Source organism: Tachypleus tridentatus, chromosome 11 (assembly GCF_004210375.1).
Source record: "Tachypleus tridentatus isolate NWPU-2018 chromosome 11, ASM421037v1, whole genome shotgun sequence".
NCBI lineage: Eukaryota > Metazoa > Arthropoda > Merostomata > Xiphosura > Limulidae > Tachypleus > Tachypleus tridentatus.
The window spans coordinates 11,856,178-11,880,332 of NC_134835.1; the positions used below are offsets into that span (position 1 = coordinate 11,856,178).

The 24,155-nt window shown below is 33.8% G+C and overlaps 1 pseudogene across 1 annotated transcript in view; it reads right to left on the reverse strand.

The window, feature by feature from the left end:
- The window catches only part of LOC143231674 (neural cell adhesion molecule 2-like), a 239,095-nt pseudogene that overhangs the window by 34,400 nt on the left and 180,540 nt on the right, over positions 1-24,155 (reverse strand). The window contains exon 2 of the transcript XR_013017108.1: positions 230-564. The product of XR_013017108.1 is annotated as a neural cell adhesion molecule 2-like (transcript). The remainder of the gene's footprint in view (positions 1-229; positions 565-24,155) is intronic.

Sequence of the window (24,155 nt, forward strand, 5' to 3'; positions counted from 1 at the left end):
CATCAGTACCAAAATGTGCTCCTTTGAAAGCTTGCTGGTTTGTCTGTTGCCACTGTTGAATCAACCAGAATCAATTCGATGAAAAGTTTCCACATGTTATCAAGCACTTTTACCCCTCTTTATTTTATCAACATGCATCTGTTTCCCCAGAAAGGGCATAAAACATTATCTCTACATAACTTCGAGCTAGAAATCCATAATTTTAAATTATTTTACAGTTTAAACTAACCTATCACTTTCAACGTAATGACAGTGTTAACAGTCCGGGCCTTATGGAGTCCACTCGACACCTGTATTCACCGGCGTCATCTTCCTTCACTGGATCCAGTTGGAGAAAAGCTGGCTTGTTTATCATGTTAAAATAGGCTCGGTTCTCTAGCTGAGGACCGGAGGACTGGCGAGCCTGGTCCGCGTTACCCTGGCGGGAGTCCAAGGTATAAATAGGCTGAGCTGAGTCATCTTTATACCAGAGGATCAGAGCTGCGGAGTCATCAGCAGAGGGGGTGGAGATATCACATGGAAGAGCCACTTTGCCACGTACAACCGCTGTGTACAGGATGGAAGCTGCAATGAAATGAATTTTTTTATAAAATAGTTAGGGTCGTGACATAGTTTAATAATGACATTGTCTAGCCTAGATACATCATAGACGAAATTCTGAATCAATAACATCACACTATGTAATGGTAATAAGACAGACATGTTAGGGTATTTCGTGCATTAACTTTCTGCATCAATAACATGCTATCGTCTAGCAATAATAATAATACAGGTATATTAGGGTATGTCATACGTTAACTTCTGTATCAATAACATGATACTGTGTACATGATATGTTATACAAAAATGTTTGCATGCATGAAAAACATGTTAATGTTTATTTATAAGACAAAATGCTGGTTAAACGAAGCAGCTACATCCTTCGATACTACCACTTGTTACGATTACCATTAGCTATAAATAAACATAATTGTTACATGTAACTGAAGCATATTTGTCTATAGAATTTTCATACGGACTAGTTGATAAGGAAAGTGTCTGACGTCAGACACGTTTTTTTTTTACAGTTTATATCTACACTATGCTGTATAATACACAGCGTAACTAATAAAGAAAATAAGCCATATGGCATTTTTTCTTAGTTCATGAAATGATCATTATTTGCTTTAGGAACTTAGTTATTTATTTTTTCAATACAACTTAAAGTTACTAAAATAAACAAACTGGTGAGTTATATTAATTAGGCATTACAGCTACAGTATTGCATAGTAATACATACGATATAATTGTGTCATTTTTATGTTTTCCTTGAATAACACCATGCGAGCTAGAACGGTAGCATATGTTGATCATATTTCATTAATCATACATTTTATTAATATTTCAAGTATGTCAGCAGTTTGATAATCCAGTTTTTTTTTCTCCGGCTCTTTACTTTTGATGTTCTAAGTACTTTAAAGATTTTTTTTTAAATTCTACTTCCTGGAGTTCAAAGAAGCTTTATATATTTCTAGCGTTTCGTCATGCATTATGTATTTAAAGATCTATAAAGGACAAGATAGGTTGAAAAAAATATGAGTGCAATGAATACTGTTAATTCCGTATTTAAATGAGCGATTGTTCTATCTATGAATGAAGGAGGGTAACAATTGGTAGATATAAAATGTTTAATGAATATAAAGTATTGTTTGAACTATGTAAAGGAACAAATGCTACATTATATCTGTATAGAGAATCAATTTTTTAACTGCAAACTTTAAATCAGTTGTACTAGAGTTTGAGAGAAAAAGAAAAGGAAAGAATGGAGTACCGGCGTGATTTCCATTAACGAAACATAACGATAACGACAGTTCGACCCTAGGCTGTGTTTCATGATACTCTCTTACAAGCTTTTTATTTTAATTTTTAAAACAAAATAATATATTTTCTCCTTTTATTTCGATATTTCAATAATAAAATTATTTAATTTCTTAAGCCCTGACTAAAGTTCTTGGCTTGTACTTTATTTTGTGTAACTTTCATAATTAACAAAATTGTTTTTCTTCCATCAACAGCGATTTAAATTATTTCGTATTTTATATCGATATATAACACTCTGGGCCTGACATGGCCAAGCGCGTAAGGCGTGCGGCGGCCCGGCATGGCCAAGCGCGTTAAGGCGTGTGACTCGTGATCTGAGGGTCGCGGATTCGCATCCGCGTCGTGCCAAACATGCTCGCCCTCCCAGCCGTGGGAGCGTTATAATGTACGATCAATCCCACTATTCGTTGGTAAAAGAGTAGCCCAAGAGTTGGCGGTGGGTGGAGATAACTAGCTGCCTTCCCTCTAGTCTTACACTTCTAAATTAAGGACGGCTTGGTGCAGTGGGCTAACAACCTGCTCACTTAAATACTTGTTGAAGAATCCGCAAGCGATTGCGGCCCTATGTTCCTAGATGGAATCTAATGGTGATAACTAACTAACTATCTATATAACACTCTATTTAAATGTCATAAACTGTTATATCTAGCAATATAATTTACTAATTTCCTTAGGTCTAAACATCACTCTTTCTCTTCCTCCAAATACTTAAATACAATATTTAATGAAACAGATCATTTTATCCACTCCAAACAATCTACCTTTTTGTGGACTGTATACTCAATCTAAATATCTCTTCAGGTGATTAAATACCATATTAAATATTCTAACTAACTATATAACTTACTGTTTCGTAGATTGTATAGTTACTTATCTTTACAATTCCCTATATATCCACCTAATAAAATATTTAACAAAGTAATCTATTTTCTCTATATAATTTAATTGTTTTATGGACTGTAGGATTACGAAATTATTTATAATTATTTTACAAGTTGCCGTCACAACCTCCGTGTTATTCTTGTTCTGTTATTATTGAAACTGGTTTACTCTCTCGAACGCATTAAATAGTTTCTGTCTTTATCGGCCTCTAATTTTACAACATAAGATGTGTTAGGTTTCTAGCTATAAACTCGTCTAATTCATGAAGTTTCATACTTACTGTCACATGTAACACTTTCCTAATAGTCTGCTAACGTGTCATCACACCACTGAAAAATGACAGTTGGAACAGTATAAGTGATCAAGTGGTTTTGTGGGTGCCTAGGTCCTGGAATAAGTCTTTGATCTGTCGAAAAACGCATCTTAGTTAGGGTTAACAAAGCATAGCAAAAACATGCTTTGTTGATACAATATCAGTTTTCATACATTTTTATTTTACAGTCCATGAGTTTAATGTGAAACTCAACGATTAACTGCATTTTTTTGTTTTTTATCAAACTGAACGTCGAGTCATTTCTCAACTATTCGATCCATCGAACGTTTTCGTTTTTTCTTAGGGAAAAAAAATTATCGCGCGATTTTTTTTCTCGCAATTTTGACACCAATTTGGCTCCTCCTATTAGGGTATGTCAGAAAAAAAATGTGGGAAAAATTATATCTCTTTGTACTAAAGTCGAACTAGAAAAACAACAATTAAAAAAAACATTGATCGACGCCTTTTAAATTCTATGGTAACACGAACTACTGTCGTCAAACGCCCAGACAACGAACGAATGATTGCGATTTAAAAAATATTCCCCAGATGACCCACAAACTTCGTGAAACTACATTTGTTTAAATGATTTACCGCTTGAAGTTTTTCGGAGACAGCTGAGCCCATTATATGAGAGTATGACTGACGAAGAGCTGCCTGTTAGGGTTAAAACATTATCGACAACGGGCTTCTAAACATATACATGATACTTAACGCGTGACTGCCTTCAGTCAGCTTACAGTTGTGTCAGTGAAATATTTTGTTGAAACTTGCTTCTGTAATACAATTTCATCAAACTCTAAATATTCAGACGTGTTTTTAATAGTTTCTTGTCTCTGTCTGTGTTTAGTTCTTTACGTAATCTATCCAGTAGAACCAGTATAAACTTTACGGCGTATACATTTTGAATGGTCCCCCAGTAGCACAGAGGTGTGTGTTTGGAGCTACACCGATGAAAACCGAGTTTCGTTAACCGTGGTGAGCAGATCACGGTTTGTGTAGCTTTTTGTTTAATTACACACATTTTCAACGTCTTTTATTTAAAACACATCAAAGTTAGTCTCACTTTATTAATTCATCCACTAAAAATACCTCTCCGATAGAGCGGTAAGTCTTCGGATTTACAACGCTAAAATCTGGGGTTTGAAGCCCTTCGGTAGACTTAGCAAATAGCTATAAAAACACACACACTCATCCACTGAAGGAAACAGTTTAGTAAATGTGCTACTGTGATTGGTAGGCTCGTTAGTAAATGTTTTAGTCCTATCTTGATAGTCTGTTTCTTGTTAATGACTGGTATCGAAGCACGGTTTTTACCAACATAAAACTGAGTCCCTCAGGAGTGTATTTTGATATAATATAGCTGAATATTGTTCGTAACATGTAAGAAATTTTAGCTACACTATAATTTATAAAGATTCACATTTGTATAATAATTGTTCAATGAAGACGAACAGGAAACATTAATTATGTGATCAGTGATCAGTGTTACATTGACTTTACTTATATCAAGAATAACGCACGTGTTTTCAAACGTTAAGTAAAAAAACTTCCTTCGTAGTTGTGTAACAACCAACTAACTAAAACTTTATAAGTTATGGCGCTCAGTTTCGCTAAGTACGACAAACTAAATTTAACATAAATGTTAATTAACGAGTAAGGTTCAAAGAATTATTGAATAAGAAAATTATAATAATGTTAATGTTGGAATACATGTGGTGAATTATCGAACTCTCTGAAAATTCACTGAGATGCATCATATTTAATAGACATATAATTTCTTTTACAGTACTTGATTTTTCATTCGTTAGTTTCGTCAAAACATAATACCTATCTATGTGTTTTGGTTGACTCGCCTAAATGCTCATATAGAAAAAAATGAGTTTTTAATTTGGCTTATAGATGTAACAAACAATAAAATAATGTACTAGTTTAATTGCGTGCCGAAAGAGGGCAGAATTATAAATTGCCTGAATTGACTGTGTGGTTTACGTGTCTTCATAACTGACCTCACAGTGTTGGCTCACTGGTCCCGCATTGTCAGGCGGTTATGGTGCTCGACTCGTAATCTGAGGGTCGCAGATTCGAATCTCCGTCCCACCAATCATGTTCACTCTTTCAGCCGTGGTGGGAGGTGTTATAAACTTACGGTCAATTCCACTATTCGTTGATAAAAGAGTAGCCCGATAGGTAGTGTCAACTAATTGGTGCCCTCCACCTAGTCTTAAGTTAAGAACGTCTAGCGCAGATAGCCCTCGTGTAGCTTTTCGCGAAATACAAAAAAAAAAAAAACTGGCAGCTAAGCCAGAAATTCAAATAATTTCAGCACATGCACACAAAATGTACTTCGATAGCTCTGGACAGCACATAGCGGAAGCACACTGTCCGTAATGTGGGCTAATGCTGAACAATGGATAGTATAAAACTTTATGGATTTGTTATCACTTTTTTAACATAAAATACTCATCACTAGGAGAGAGTTTCGATAGAATTGTAGTAATCTGGATTAATATTCAATATATCGTGAAGTGAACTTTCATAATCCATGTAAATTCACCTTCGTTACATGAAAGTATTTGATTGTAACGTTTGATCACATCGTTGTCTTAGTGTACCTCATTCTGAACAATGGACAACTAAACTGAAGCCCTTTATTTGATTTTGAAAATAGGCTTATCTCCTCACCACAAAATTATGCCATTATATTCTCATCACGACTCATCATGTGGGTTGAAAGTTCTTCAATATTAGAAAACTTTTTACAGAAGTGATTTTTTCTCCTCTTAGTTTTTCTACTGTTTGTTTTAGATCAAAGCCACGCTGGGCTATTTGCAGCAGCCACAGTGGGTATCGAAACATGGAATTTAGCATTATAGTTTTGTTTGTAATCAAGCACAAAGCTGCCCACAACGGGTTTCGACACCCGGTGTTTAGCGTTGGAAGTTCACAGACATATCACTAGGTGGATTTTAGTATTGGAAGTTCGCAGATATACCACTAGGTGAATTTTAGCGTTGTAAGTTCGCAGATATACCACTAGGTGAATTTTAGCGTTGTAAGTTCGCAGATATACCACTAGGTGAATTTTAGCGTTGTAAGTTCTTCACTTATCGCTATCCATCGTGAGATTGTTTTTTTTTATCGGTTTATCTAATTGTTAGTTAAACACAGAACATTAAGAAGAGATGGTTCGGCATGACCTGGTGATTAAGACACTCGACTCGTAATCTGAAGGATGCGGGTTCGAATCTCGGTCGCACAAAACATGCTCGCCCTTTCAACCATGGGGGCGTTATAATGTGACGGTCAATCCCACTATTCGTTGGTAAAAGAGTAGCCCAAGAGATGGCTGTGAGTGGTGATGACTAGCTGCCTTCTCTCTGGTTTTTCACTGCTAAATTAGGGACTGCTAGCGCAGATAGCCCTCAAGTAGCTTTGCGGAAATTCAAAAAAAAAGAAATAAACAAACAATTCCTTCTTGCATGCAGTGTGAGGACGTTTCAATGACATAGGACAAACCATCATATAAGACAACGTTATCTGAAGTAGCAAAGTGGATCTAGGAACTGCAAACAAAACGCAATAAGGGTAATCCTACTACTACTAACATTCTTTTTTGTACTATTCTTGATATAATACAAAACATTATTTTGGCAAATGAAAAAAAAATCAGTTGAAGTGTTTAATTAAAGGGTTAAAATTTTCTTAAAAATTATAACAATAAGGTACGTTTTTATACAAGTTAACTTTTTGGGAAGTTCACTACGAACATTAGATATTAGATATATGAGTTTTCCGTAGCAGACAAGAGGTTGGGTAATTACACTTTGATAAATAATAATACAGAACAATGTGACTTGTACAAATGAAACCTTCTTCTAATTTAATTTCTTCGGCAGGAAGTTAAAACAGGGTAGTAAATGAAATAGTTGTTAAACAGTAAGATAATACAAAGGTTCTAATTACATACGTTCAACATGAAGAACGGTGACAAAAATAATGATTGCATACCCTATTTGATTTACTAGGAAAATGCTATTAAAATCAACACGAATATGAAAAAGAATTAATTAGACGAACTAAAATTGGATTTACAAAAATAAACACATAGAAATAATACAGATGAATAGGAACAACGCAATTTTAACATAGATAAGTTTGAAAAGGAAGATCTTACCTGGAGTAAGAAATAAGGTAAACATATCTAAAAGAAGATCTTACCTGGAGTAAGAAATACGATAAACATATCTAAACGAAGATCTTACCTGGAGTAAGAAATGAGATAAACATATCTAAAGGAAGATCTTACCTGGAGTAAGAAATAAAATAAACATATCTAAAGAAAGATCTTACCTAGAGTAAGAAATAAGGTAAACATATATAAAGAAAGATCTTACCTGGAGTAAGAAATAAGATAAACATATCTAAAGGAATATCTTAGCTGGAGTAAAAAATAAGGTAAACATATCTAAAGGAAGATCTTAGCTGGAGTAAAAATAAGGTAAACATATCTAAAGGAAGATCTTAGCTGGAGTAAGAAATAAGGTAAACATATCTAAAGGAAGATCTTACCTGAAGTAAGAAATAAGATAAATATATCTAAAGGAAGATCTTAGCTGGAGTAAGAAATAAGGTAAACATATCTAAAGGAAGATCTTAGCTGAAGTAAGAAATAAGGTAAACATATCTAAAGGAAGATCTTAGCTGGAGTAAGAAATAAGGTAAACATATCTAAAGGAAGATCTTAGCTGAAGTAAGAAATAAGGTAAACATATCTAAAGGAAGATCTTACCTGGAGTAAGAAATAAGATAAACATATCTAAAGGAATATCTTAGCAGGAGTAAGAAATAAGGTAAACATATCTAAAGGAAGATCTTAGCTGAAGTAAGAAATAAGGTAAACATATCTAAAGGAAGATCTTAGCTGGAGTAAGAAATAAGGTAAACATATCTAAAGGAAGATCTTACCTGGAGTAAGAAATAAGGTAAACATAACTAAAGAAATATTTGAAAGTAATGAATTGAAGAACGAACGTTTTATAATTATTTGAAAACATGTTTTTTGTTTATACCATAAGTAAACTTGGTGATGAGTTGGGAAGTAAAACGGTTTAAAAAGATTCCTCACTTCAACTTTTTGGAGGCACCATTTTGATCAAGTAAATTGAATTGTCTAGGGAGATCAGTGGAACTGGCCTTAAAATCCATGTCTCTCAGGGAAACGATCATCCAGTCTGTTTCTTTGATGTATAGTTTGTGGCACCTGTTACTCTGGATGCAGTAAATGTCGCATCATGACGTGAGAGTTTACTAACTAACTGGAAAGTGTAACCAGAGCAACTTGTGCTCTTGTTCGAAACTTATGGACAAGTATAACATTTTTTTTCTGATGAGTTCCACCAACGGGAGAATTATTATCAAGTGGCTTCGAGTGCACCAAGTATTCCTTAGTGTTGGGATTACGTATCTAATAAAATAGTAAAACGTTGTGGGGGACAGTCATCAGTAATTATAAATGTTTTGCATGAAACTGGTGGCTAACCACTTGAGCGGATGGTATGCTACAAATAAAGAGGTTCTATCATATTAACTTTTGTCCTTAGGTTAGGTGACATTGGATATGGTATGCAAATGGTTGTGGGCTTCTTTGACGATACCACCTGAATATTTACGTTTATGGAAATATTTTGGTATTACAGAGAAGGTCTTAGTTCTCAGGTAATTAGTGACCAGTCTTATAAACTACCTTTTAGAGGGCTCAACATGGCCAAACGTGGTAATTAGTGACCAGTCTTATAAACTACCTTTTAGAGGGCCCAACATGGCCAAACGTGTTAAGGCATGCGACTCGTAACCTGAGGGTCGCGAGTTCGTATCTCCGTCGCGCCAAACATGCTCGCCCTTTCAGCTGTGGGGGTGTTATAATGTGACGGTAAATCCCACTATTCGTTGGTAAAAGAGTAGCCCAAGAGTTGGCTGTGGGTGGTGATGATTAGCTGTCTTCCCTCTAGTCTTACACTGATAAATTAGGGACGGCTAGCACAGATAGCCCTCGAGTATCTTTGCGCGAAATTCAAAAACAAAGCAAACAAACGAATGATCAACCGACTTATGTTGTGGTATCAACTTTACTAACTACAATATATCAGGTCATCTCATAAGTAATGTCCGAAAATTTAGTACAGAAAGTGCATCATCATTTCTGACTTTGTAGAAGAGTTTAATGACTGATAAATGTAATAGGACGTGTATAAAAAATGTTCAGACAAATAAAAGAAACTAACCCAACTAAACTTTTTCAGATCAATAATCAAATATATCCTTATAAAGATGGATGTGTCTGAGGAGCACATTAGCTATATAATGCTTTATGAGTTTAAGAAAGGCAATAGTGCAGAAGAAACTACACAAAACATTCAAGGTGTTTATGGTGCGAAGTCTTTCAGTGGAAGAAAATGTCGAAGGTGGTTTCAAAAGTTCAGCTCAGGTGACAACAGCTTAAGTGATGTGACACGTTCAGGCAGATCGTACTGTTAAGTTTAATGATGACTTGCTGCACTTGATGAAGATTGTACTGTAACGGTTAAAGAACTAGCACAGGAGCTTAATTCAACCCATTCAACAGTTCACCGTCATCTGTAACAGCTTGGAAAGGTGTCCAAACTTGGAAAATGGATCACTCATGATTTAACAGAAGCCAACCTTTGAGCAAGTGTGGACATTTCACTTCTCTGCACTCTCGCAAACGTAACTCACCTTTTTGGACAGGCTAGTGATGACTTTGAGATGAAAAATGGATATATTTTAAGATGTTAAGCGCCGCAGACGATAGCTCAGTAAGGTAAACTGACTAAAACACAGCCCAAAATGGACCTCCACCCTAAAAAAGTCGTGTTAAGCGTTTGGTAGAATATTGCTGGTGTGATCCACTTTGAGTTGCTGCCATTCAATGTAACAATTACATCAGACTTCTGTTGTCAACAGTTAGAACGTTTGAATGTTGCATTGAAAGAAAAGAGGCCTGCTTTGATCAATAGTAAAGGTGTTATGTTAAACCAGGATAATGCATGGTCCCGTACAGCAAGGATCACATCTGTAAAAATTCAAGAGCTAGACTGGGAAACACTTCCACATCCTCCTTATTCTACAGACCTTGTCCCATCTGATTATCATCTATTTCAAAGTTTGCAAAACTATCTTGATAGAAAAAAAGCTTGGAACACATGAAGATGTCAAAATTACCCTCTCTATATTCTTTTTCTCTAAACCCCAAGAATGTTACAGAAGTTACATTCAGAAGCTTGTGAATCGTTGGCAGGAAGTAATTAATAATAATAGAACATACATTATTGATTAAATAACATTAAAAACGTTTGAAATCCTTTCTCTTTTTTCTGAACCTAAAATCAGACATTACAACTTAAGGGATGACCTGATAGAAATAGTGTACACACTACATTGAAACGAATGATGAATCGGCTTATACCGTATTACCAACTGTAATCTGGTAACGTTGTATAAATTTTACTCAGTTTGAATGGTCAATCGGTTTATACGGTGGTATGAAGAATAATCTTACAACGTTTTAGAAAACAGACAATAATTTGTGCAATCCGTTTTAATCAAAGTTACGTATTTTTAATAAAATGTTCTGAATGTGAAAAGACATTTTTTACATGATGGCATCACTTGCAATTTAAAAACAGCTGGATATAAATGGTTAAATTATTATACAACGCTCTGAAGAGTAACAGAGTATGGGTAATATTATACAAATGTTATTAAAATTATTTATCAACTAAGATAGGCTTAAAATATTTACTGCAATATACGAATGTAAGAAGTCTAAGTTTGTATAATTTAATATCTGATATAATAATTTTTTGCTGAAATGAAACGAAGAACTTAAATTATAAAATTATGTATCTAACCCATCCCTGGATATGTAAGAATCTATATCTAACTTTATAGAACACATAAAGACTTATAGAGCACACAGATCAGATTAAAACTTACTAAATGGGGCGAGTGCTTCAAAGAAACAAACATTTGGAACATTTACACCATGTATTTATATATTTTAAATAATTCAAAACCGTGTATTATAAATTCAGATTTACAAACCTAAAACCAGGGGTTCGATTTCCCTTAGTGAACACACAAGATGACTTGATATGGCTTTACAATAAATAAAACACATACACTTCAAATTACATCTTATTTTCATATGATATATATTGTTTCATTCATTCAGTCACCACTCGATTCCATCAAGGAACATAAGGCCGCAATCGCTTACGGATTCTTCAACAGGTATTTAAGTGAGTAGGTTGTTAGCCCACTGCAACGAGCCGTCCCTAATTTAGTAGTGTAAGACTAGAGGGAAGGCAGCTAGTCATCACCACCCACCGCCAACTCTTGGGCTACTCTTTTACCAACGAATAGTGGGATTGACCGTCACATTATAACTCCCCCACGGCTGGGAGGGCGAGCATGTTTGGCGCGACGGGGGCGCGAACCCGCGAATTACGAGTCGCACGCCTTACGCGCTTGGCCATGCCGGGCCTTATATTGTTTACGTGTATTATATATACCTTTATATGCGAAATCTTTCATATACGGTACAACGTAAGACAATACAATTTTCTGCAAATCAGCTTTGTTAATGTAACCTTTAATTTAGTTAACTTTAAAACAACTTATAATTTGATTATATTCACGAAATTTTCTGGAAAACCAGTACGCTTCTGATAATTATATTTTGTATTTTTTAAACTAAGTCATTGTAATTATTTGTAAACACCTCACTGGCTACAAGTTGATAAGAAAGTCTTTGTCAACAATTCTCTTCCTTATGTAGATTATCTTTGAGTGTAACAAGTGGCCAGTGTTTAAGATTACTAATAAACATGAAGGGTAATGTAATATGGTGAGTAGTTTCGTTAAAGAATTTATCATTAGAAGACATAATAATGATTACACGTAGCCACTTGCCTAACTATTCGAAGGGTTAATTGGACACACAGGACGAGCAGAAAGCTAGGTAAAGCTACTATGACTCTGACAATAAATGAGTTAATTTTGAGGTTGAAAGCACAATAATCGTATCCACATGCCAGAAGAGAAAGAACGGATTACACTTTCAAGTAGGAGATTAAGTTGTTGTTCTTTATGTTGGCTTTTCAGAAGGGTAATGCTAATTGTACCATCTCTTTAACTGAATGAAAGTTATAAACCGAAGGAAGTTTATCTAAGCTACAGAATACACACGGAGTTTTATCTTCATTCTAATATAATTATCTTTATCATCTGAAGATGTAGAATAAAAATATTTTATATACGTAACCAGCGCTAAAAAGTCTCTTTAGAAATAATACATAAATACGTTCAGTATATTATTAAAAGTAAAGTCCACCGCTGGGACATCGATAAGTGGACGGACTTACAATGATAAAATCAGGAGTTCGATTCCTCTCGGTGCACACAGCAGATAGACCGATGTGGCTTTTCTGTTGTGAAAACTCACACGTTAAAAGTAAATTAAAAGTGAACATTTTTTATTATAAGGTATCGTTGTTTAGAAACTCCATGGTAACATATCTTATATTTTTAAGTATTATATATAGAACACAATTATAAATTTTGAACGAAATAAAAACGATTTATAACGAAGTTGTGTTGGATATATTAGTATGGTATCCAGAAATATCGAAGACTTCTAGAAATTAGACGCGCAGTTGAAATTCATTTTCAGACGTTTGTATAATGGACTGACTGGAGAAAGGTTTAACTTAAGGTTTCGTGAACGTTTGGAACCTATGTGACGTTATAAAACGTGAGTTAGGTTAGAGATGATGTTAAGTGGTTTTGTAAGTCTAATACAATGATTGCATGTCTTGTTAGTAAGTGTGTATAATTACCAGTCTTTGGTAGTGAGTTTGACACTTGTCGACTGAAATGCTCGTCCTTTTATCCGTGGGCGTTATTATGTTACAGTCAATCATATTATTTGTTGGTAAAAGAAGTACATGCGTTGGTGATGGATTATGTTATTTGGTTACCCTCATTCTAGTTTTCACTTCAAAATTAAGAACGCTAGCACTTATAGCTGTTCAGTAGCGTTCTGGAAAATTCAATAGACAAAAGCACTGTTCAGTGATCCATTTATTATTGTGTTAGCGGATCTGTTGGTCAGCTTTACGTTATTTTCAGGCTTAGAGTAATTTACTTCAGTTTGATGAGTGTTGTTTATGACAAAACAAAGATATAGATATATGAGGAAGTGCCAAGTTAATAAATGAAATGTTTTAAAATATAATGTGAAGTTAGGCTTGGGTGAACATTAAAAAAAAGGTAGACTGTAATATGTTGTGGAATCTAATGTGAAGTAAGGCTTGGGTAAATATTAATAAAGATAAACTGTAATATATTTTAGAATCTAATGTGAAGTTAGGCTTGGGTGAATATTAATAAAGATAAACTGTAATACATTTTAGAATCTAATGTGAGTTAGGGTTGGGTGAATATTGATAAATATAAACCGTTATATATTTGAGAAGCTTATGTAAAATGAGGCTAGGATAAATATTGATAAATATAAACTGTAATACATTTTAGAATCTAATGTGAAGTTATGGTTGGGTGAATATTGATAAATATAAACCGTTATATATTTGAGAAACTTATGTAAAATTAGGCTAGGATAAATATTGATAAATATAAACTGTAATACATTTTAGAATCTAATGTGAAGTTAGGGTTGGGTGAATATTGATAAATATAAACCGTTATATATTTGAAAACTTATGTAAAATTAGGCTAGGATGAATATTGATAAATATAAACTGTAATACATTTTAGAATTTAGTGTGAAGTTAGGCTTGGGTGAGCATTAATAAATGGTAATATATTTTAGAATCTAATGTGAAGTTAGGTTCGGGTGAATATTAATAAACTGTTATATGTTTTAGAATCTAATGTTAAGTTAGGTTTGAATGAATATGAATAAAAGAAACTGTATTAGAAAAACCCAAATTTTATGTTATAATTAACTGGACTAAACTTTTACAATGACCTTCATATTTTAGTTGAAGAGGTATGTTCAGTTGAACATTAAGGTCACATAATTATTATTTTCTGATGTTTTTATAGCTTGTTATCGTCGTTTGATTTATTCGGGCTCGATAACTAGCCCTAAGGGTGTTTGTTATCACTGTTAACTGTTATGTATACCAGAATTTATTTTAGGGTAACGTAATGAAGTAGAAATAGGAAGGTTATTATCACGGTTGTTGGAGTAGGTAGAAGATTTAGATACATGAAAAGTACAATAAAAAAAACTGACGAGGAAGTGATGAAGCTATGAATGATAGAATCTTTGCAGGTTGAAGGAAATCGAAGGACAAAAGATAACTGAATACACTGAAAGCTAAAGTATATAAAACTATTACTGGACTAGTGTTCCGATGTGGACCCTGAAGAAGAGAAAATGAGGTTTATTTATAAGAACGGAAAATAGAATGCTTAGATGTCTGCTTAAAGAAAAAAAAGAACGAATAGTGAAATTAACGATGTGGTTGGAGTTTGTGAAATAGAGAGAAACGTAAGAGAAATGAGGCTTAGGTTTTTTTAGTCTCATAAAGAGAAGATAAGAAGAATTAGCATAATAGTAATAAGAGCTACCAATAACCGCAAGAGAAGACAGGGGAACCAGTAAAACATTGGAAAGGTGATATTAAAAAATAAGACATGAAAGAAAGTATTCCTTGATAGAATGTTTAGGCAGAGTATTTATGACGGCAACTGCCTGTTGTGGAGACACAAGTGTAGGGGACGACGTTACAAAAGTCTTCTGCCTTTCGTCTTCAGGTCAGTGTGTGTGTGTAGGTGTTGTCGGTCTTTTATAGTGTCCTGGTAGATTGTGAAGAGCGTGTTGTGGTTGGTTGGATTATCACTGTTTCTGATTGAATGAGAGATTTCCTGCAGATTCAACCAATGGTAGCCACAGGTTATTCACCTCTAATTCAGAATCTATGTTAAGTGTTGCTTTAATAGTGTTAATATAAAATGATTCTCTGATTTTTTCTTATCTTCCAGAATTTGTCTGTATATGATTCTTATCCCTAACATATTGAAATACATAGATTTACATCACCCCTAGTGGTGTGGTTACAAATTGTCTGCAAGCTCATCACATCAGTGCAATTTCCAGTGACACTTCGCAGATTAGCAACACACCTTTTGTTGTGTAACACTCTATCTAAGATCTCATACCCAACAACGAACGTTTTGGTAGCAGACAACTTTATTTTAAAGTGTCCTGGCAGCATGACAACATATGCCAGTCAGTTGTCCTGACAGCCTAACAACATGTCCCTGGTAAACCACTCTCTTGTTCCACTCTGTGGAACAATGACGTCATCTTCTCTTCTCCTCCGCTATAGCTTGATATCGACACACGTGTTGACCTTGGTGGCGTGTCATGCAATACACGCCCTAACTACTAATGAGAAAAAAATTCCAGAAGACCAGACAGTGAAGAGAGATGATTAAAAGAGGATATCAAATTCACTAGTGGCTTAAATTTTTGTGTTGGAATATTGTAAATCATTTAGTAAAACAGAAGCATGAAAATTTTAATATTTTCTACTAAAAGGTCCACAAGTTAGCTTAACTAATGTTTACTGTTGGACATACGTAACTCTACTTATACGTTGATTAACTAATGTTTACTGTTAGACATACGTAACTCTACTTGTACGTTGATTAACTAATGTTTACTGTTAGACATACGTAACTCTACTTATACGTTGATTAACTAATGTTTACTGTTAGACATACGTAACTCTACTTGTACGTTGATTAACAAATGTTTACTGTTGGACATACGTAACTCTACTTATACGTTGATTAACTAATGTTTACTGTTAGACATACGTAACTCTACTTATACGTTGATTAACAAATGTTTACTGTTAGACATACGTAACTCTACTTATACGTTGATTAACTAATGTTTACTGTCAGACATACGTAACTCTACTTGTACGTTGATTAACTAATGTTTACTGTTAGACATACGTAACTCTACTTATACGTTGATTAACAAATGTTTACTGTTAGACATACGTAACTCTACTTGTACGTTGATTAACAAATGTTTACTGTTGGACATACGTAACTCTACTTGTACGTTGATTAACTAATGTTTACTGTGAGACATACGTAACTCTACTTATACGTTGATTAACTAATGTTTACCGTTAGACATACGTAACTCTACTTATACGTTGATTCACTAATGTTTACCGTTAGACATACGTAACTCTACTTATACGTTGCTTAACCAATGTTTACTGTTGGACATACGTAACTCTACTTGTACGTTGATTAACTAATGTTTACTGTTAGACATACATAACTCTACTTGTACGTTGATTAACAAATGTTTACTGTTGGACATACGTAACTCTACTTATACGTTGATTAACTAATGTTTACTGTTAGACATACGTAACTCTACTTGTACGTTGATTAACAAATGTTTACTGTTGGACATACGTAACTCTACTTGTACGTTGATTAACTAATGTTTACTGTGAGACATACGTAACTCTACTTATACGTTGATTAACTAATGTTTACTGTTAGACATACGTAACTCTACTTATACGTTGATTAACTAATGTTTACTGTTAGACATACGTAACTCTACTTATACGTTGATTAACTAATGTTTACTGTTAGACATACGTAACTCTACTTATACGTTGATTAACTAATGTTTACTGTTAGACATACGTAACTCTACTTGTACGTTGATTAACAAATGTTTACTGTTGGACATACGTAACTCTACTTATACGTTGATTAACTAATGTTTACTGTTAGACATACGTAACTCTACTTATACGTTGATTAACTAATGTTTACTGTTGGACATACGTAACTCTACTTATACGTTGATTAACTAATGTTTACTGTTAGACATACGTAACTCTACATATACGTTGAACCATAAATTCAACGTTCAGAAGTCTGAACTAACCAACTAACTGTTTGACAGTAAATGACTAATAAACTCTGAATTCGATAATCTATCATTCCTTGTCATATACTGGCGAAACCGATTATCGTCTGCTGTGGTTAACTCACGTTTCATATTGACCAAACTGTTTTCTACGTTTTCAAGAGGATTCTAGTCATTAATAAACCCTCATTTACTAAAAACATTGCAAAAAAAGAGGTAGAAGATGTAATTATATTCCTACAGAATTCACAAATTTGATTTCTTGTTTTTGTATCCAGGGCAAGGGAACAAGATGTTATACTAGTAGTATAAGTCATATTTATATCAGTTCATTTTTACGTTAAAGTAAATATAGTTTTAAGTAAATATTGATAAAATTATAGCAAAACTAAAGAAAATTCCCTGACTTTGTTTTCTTATATTGAACTATTTGTTTTGAATTTCGCGCAAAACTATACGAGGGTTATATTCATTAGCTGTCTTTAATTAAGTAGTCTGACACTGAAGGAAAAGCAACTAGTCATCACCACCAACCGTCAGTTATTGGGCTACTCATCCACCAATGAATAGTGGAATTGACCGTGACTTTTTAACGCTCTTACGACTGGAATGGAGAATATACTTGGTTTGACAGGGATTCGAACCCGCGACCCACAGATTACGAGTTGAGCGCCCTAATCACCTGGTTAATGATGGGGGCTCTATATGGAATTGGAAACGTGGCAGAAACCAACCGGGATTTTAAACTCAACGTTTTTACTCGAGATAATTTTTTAATCAAGTCGTTTGATATTATTTTCTCAATATTTCAGAGATTTCGCTATCCCTGCAAAGAAAATATTCCATTTTTATCTATCACACTTTTATTATATGAAAGACTAAAGTACCAGCTCTCGTATCATGGAACTTCAAAAAAAACAGTTTGCTTCTCCAGTTGATACAGGTCACAGAAGTAAAGTTGTCTCTAAAATTTCTTTCATTAGATAAATGGTTTTCAAACTTAGCGTTTTATTTAATTTCGAAAATGAACGAAAGTAACTTATAAGTGCCAGATGTGTATAGATGAACGTGACGTTGGTTTTTATATATGATAAAACTCTAGTGTTATACATATGACATCAGATGAATTGTACATTTTTAACGAGGACATTTCAGATAATACAATTTAGTAGTTTTCCTTTAAAGAAAAAATAAACCAATATAGAAAATACAACCGTTCTTTTTTTGTTTTTGTAACCTACTCGCTTGTAAAGTGCTTTTACAACAACACTTACATCTCCATCTGGGAACATGTTAAATCTGACAGTGATTTATAGTATCTTGACGTAATTTTTTCATTTAAAAATTCAATTTTAGATGTTGAGGAAAGGAACTAGTAATATTTTTGCCGGCCTTAGTGAATAATAGTAATTGTTGCTTTTAAAGTCCAGAAAGTGACTGATTTATAAAACAAAAGTTATATTATTCTATGTTTTATTTTTAAAATCAGTTTTTGTGAGACAGTGTTTCAAAACCCATACAAATTTAACACTGAGAAAACTCTTCACTTCTGCCGAAACGAAACAAAATATTACTGAAATTACTTCACCACTTTAAGTCTCTTCCATGTATTTAATGTAACGTATTTAAGTGGCACAAATTTAGATATTTTGAATGTCTTAGAGACTTTTTTATTTTGATTCTTAAGCTAACACAACTAAAAACATTTTCAGACGCTAATATTTGAAGTGAATAGTAAAATATTCTGTTTAAAGTTTGACTACTTTTCTCCATCTTTAACTTCATATTCTTTTGAAATTATCAAACTAAACAAAATGAATCATTTTGCCATAAAATACAACTCAGAAATATGGCAAAAACTGATTATACAACTCAGAAATTGGCAAAAACTGATTATACAACTCAGAAATATGGCAAAAACTGATTATACAACTCAGAAATATGGCAAAAACTGATTATACAACTCAGAAATTTGGCAAAAACTGATTATACAACTCAGAAATTTGGCAAAAACTGATTATACAACTCAGAAATATGGCAAAAACTGATTATACAACTCAGAAATATGGCAAAAACTGATTATACAACAAACATTTCATTTTCTATATTTGTTTAATTTTCGCCCCCAGTAAGTCTGCTGACTTACAACGCTAACAACAGGGTTTCGATACCCGTGGTGGGCAGAGCACAGATAACGTGCCCCCACTAGTACAGCGGTAAGTCTCCGAATTTACAACGCTAAAATCAGGGGCTCGATTCCTCTCGGTAGGCTCAGCAGATAGCCCTAGGTGGCTTTGCTATGAGAAAAACACAAACAAACACACACTTGTTTAATTTTTTTTTATATGTTCAGTAGTAGCGATACGAAAACATTTGAATCAAATGTACAAACGAAAGACGTCTGAAGATTTATTGTAACAAATTATTCAATTAATCCATTAAACGCACTTTTGTACTGAATATATTACCTTATTTAGTATGCTTAAATTAAGAAACATGTGTGTTTAAAACGTGAAAATTCGTACAATTTTGAAAGAAACTCTGACGATCGAGGTGTACCTTCTTTTTTCTGTTGCATTAATCAAAATTCTCCACAACGAATTAAAGAAAGGTGAACGGAAAGTGAACTTGGTCAATACGACATTTGTAACTTCACTTTCTAGGATTAGATGGCTTACGTAATAAGCTCCAAATAGAACTTCAATACCTCTCGTGTTTCTGTCAGTTAAAATGCACCGATCGATCTTTTCCTAAATATATAAATAGATAATATGATGGTAAACAAAATCATTGCGACAAAAAATTACAAGATGTTTTTTTTATTCGAACGTTTCAGAATTTAAATTTTTTTTCAGCAGTAAGGTTTAAAGAAAATGAATTAAAAGTAGCGTCTTATAAAGTTAAAAAAAGATATATAAAACAAATGTATGTGTCAAAATCTGTAATTTCATGCAAATAGATACACAACTATTTCAGTTTATATCTCGATAATCATAGGTTTCGTAAATCCTAAGTTGTCTAATTAACTAAATATTTGGTGCTATTGTCTCGCTATTTTTGTTTATTATTAACTTACGTTCATGTTTAACGAAACGATTTTTAAGGTTTTTGTTTTGCTGTTTGTTTTGAATTTCGCGCAAAGCTACTCGAGGGCTATCTGCGCTAGCCATCCCTAATTTAGCAATGTAAGACTAGAGGGAAGGCAGCTAGTCATCACAACCCACCACCAACTCTTGTACTACTCTTTTACAAACGAATAGTGTGACTAACAATCACATTATAACGCCCCTACAGCTGAAAGGGCGAGCATATTTGGTGCGACGGAGATTCGAACCTGTGACCCTCAGATTACGAATCAAGTGCCTTAACGTACCTGGCCATGCCGGGCCAATTTTTAAGGACTTTCAAGGTTAACATTGCTATCTCTTGAATATCAACATGTGAATTCTTGAAACACAAATAAGATATCGTAAAGAAGTGTATGTTCTGAAGCAAATGGGTTAAGAGATATTTAAAAATGATATTAGGTGATGAAGTTCTAATGTTCATAACATAGAATGTTATTAAGCTTTAGGAACAGGAATTTTATTAACAAATTTAACCTTAGAAAGCTCAGAATGCGTGTTTCCCGTTTCCATTCCATGTGACTGTGTTCTCGATATTCTGAGCTAACACTTAAATAACTAATTTATGTACGAAAGACTTGGAATGATAAAAATGAATGGAAAGTACAATGAACAAGTTTCTAAGGTATTTGAAAATAAAAACATTATTGACACGTGAACAGATCCAATTTGTTCCACGTGCACATTATTCTGTATGTCTGTGAAATAATCACCTTAATAGCAATACATATGTTTATTGAAATATTTTCAAAGTGAAAGTTGCTCAGTACGTTCCATTTATAACAAACAGCAAGATCAAGATGATTCAGCTCCTGGCACGACACACAGTATAGAGATAAAAATGGTTGAACTGCTTTATTTAAAACCATCAAATGAAAGAACAAATGAGCGGCCTAGCTCTGTAAAACTAAACGTGACATTTGAACCTTCAATTTTCTTCTAGCCATGATTTAAAATTTGTTTTGTCTCTAGCCTTGAAACTTTAGTGCGTTTTACCTTACACATAACGTGCAACGAATAAAAACTTAAAAAAAATAAGGTAAAAAAACGAAACAAACATGTTTTCAATAACAGAAATTTTGATTTCTTAACTTCACGAGAATATTTGTAAATATCTATTTTGATATTCTAGAAGAAAAGTTAGACGTCGCATGGTTACAATAGTGTGTAGGTTTTTTTATGACCTTACCATATGCTTTTCATCTGAATTAGTTTTAGATTCTGAAAGAATTCTTTATTTTTAATGTGCAAAAATAAAAACGAAGAAAAGCCGAGGTACCATGGCCTATAAAGATGTAAGTTTATTCTATTTTATACTAACTGACCTATTGAACAGATTATTAAATGGTTTTAAGTCCTTGTTGTGGACGTAATGTCTTCGTAAATAGAAACATCTACGAAATCGAAAAGTTTCTAATTAATATTGCTACAAAACATCCGAGTCAATGACGGATAACATCAGTTATTGTTATTATAAGTTGCACTAAATAATTAAATAAAATATTAAATATTTTAGCTCGTAAAAATACTCTTTGTTAAGCTAATTTTTAGGAAAATCAGAAATTTTGTAAACATTCGTACCATATAATTGTAGGTTTAATGGTTGCTCGAGCACAGTGCAATGAACCAACATAAACATAAGCTACCTTTGTGGTGACGAGATTGGATTATTTTGTTTGTTTACAATTAAGCACAAAGCTACATAATTGGCTGTGAATTCTCTTCTCACCACAGGCATCGAAACCCGGTTTCTTGCGACGTGAGTGCGCAGGAATACCACTGTGACACAGTGGGACAAATGATAAGACAAATACACAGTCCTAGGCTTGAACCTGTACAGAGATGGAAGTTAAAACTTTACTAATGACTAAAACAACCGGTCCAAGATATTTAGTTCCAGGATTGAACTAGCTTGTTTGTTTAAATTTCTAGCAGTATAAAGCTGGATAGAAGGCAGTAGTCATCACCATTCAGGTCAACTCTTGGGATACTCTTCTACCAACGAATACTGGGATTGACCAACATTATAACGCCCCCACGGTTGAAAGGATGCGCTTGTTTGATGGGACGAGGATTCTACCCGCGACCATCAGATTGCGAATCGAGCCCCCTAATCACGTGACCATGCCGGACAAAACTATACTAAGAAGCTAACTCAGTATCCTTTATCGATAAAAGAATTTCATTTGTTTGGAATTAGGCACAGAGCTACACAGTAGGGATTATTTGAGTTCTGCCTACCACGGGTATTGAAACCCGGTTTCTAGCAGTGAGAAACCGTAGACATACCGCTGTACCTTTGAAGGCTGATGCAGAAATCTGACTCGTCTTCATTAGCCATTATGGACTGACATTAGTGTGGTAACCACGAAAAGCACTGACATTGATATTGGTTCTAATAAAATATCACTGGACATTTATTTGATACAGATGTTTATAATATTTTTCAGGATGTTTTATGCGTCTGGAATCATCTCAACTTACTCCCTTTACAATTTACTCTCTTGTGAGTAAATAAACCACCACCAACTTTTGGGCTAGTCTTTTACAAAGAAATACTGGGATTGACCGTGACATTATAACGCACCCACGGCTGAAAGTGGGTTCATACCTTTTGGACCATATTTTTCTTGTAAAATTAATTTTAGTTACTTTCGTAGAAGTCCCCTATTGGGACAATGACAAGTCTTCGGTCTTTTAACGTTAAAATTCCACGTTCGAATCCCTGAAATTAATAAGGCAGGTAGCCAATTGTGACTTTGTTCAAAGATATAAACAACCCCATTTTGACGAAACGTTATATCAATTATATTTTAAATGACTTGAAATACCAAGAAAGTTTGAACCATTTATGTTTCTGTTGTGAGATCATATATTTTTAGGCTATTTAATATAAAGAACGTTACCAGTCATTGCTATTATATATCCATCTTTTACTTTCCTTATGAGAACGTACGACCTTCTCTTAATTTGTTTCACGAACTATTTGCTTTATTTATGTCCTTCTCTATTATATGCTGACCGGAAGATAATCCCTATATTTCATTTCTGGCTATTTTTCTTTGATGGAAGCTAAGTGAAAGTGGAAATACACATTGTTAAATAACCAAATATCTTTCTTTTGTTGCTTTAGAACAAAGCCAAATCGAACTGTTTGCCGATGTAGGCTCAGCCGTGGACAGAAATGGACTAGAAACGTCCGTAAAATTAAACTACAAACTCTATGTTAATAATTAACAAACCAATGAACGTTACTTTCCACTAGACTGCTGCTTTAAAGTTACTCGCAGGACTTACTGTCTTTTCTATAACACACCCATAGCCGTGTAATCTTGGATCTTCTGATACTCAAGTATGTAGGCAAACTAATAGCAAATCGCAGGTAGAGATAAGTAACATGTGCTAGACGTTATTAAGTTTTAAGCTTTTTCTTATGAGTATCGTTAAACAGATATAAACTAGCTGTTTAAAATAACTTTATAAGAAAAATATATTTAAATAATTTCAGTTACTTATGCGTTTTGAAGATATATTTAATTCAACATCAATAAAACAAAACTTCGAATATATAATATTTGAAAACCGAACGAACATATTTCTATAAAAAATAGATAATTGGTAATTTATCTGTAATTATAAGTGCCATAAATCGATAATTTGAATGGTTATTGTTTACGTAGTCGTTAGCCTAGGATAGAAAGACATTTCGTTTTTTTTTGTTTTTTGTTCGTCTAATTTCGCGTAAAACTACTCGAAGTCTTTCTGAACCAGCCGTACCTAATACTGAATTGGTAACTTAGAGGAAAAACAGCTAGTTAGGATCTCTTATTGACAGTCTCGAGCTACTTTTTATAAATGTAAAGTGAGATTGACCGAGACATTATAACGCACCCACCAATGACATGGCGAGTATGTTCGGTTGAGGTATTCTTAGTTGGAATGTCTA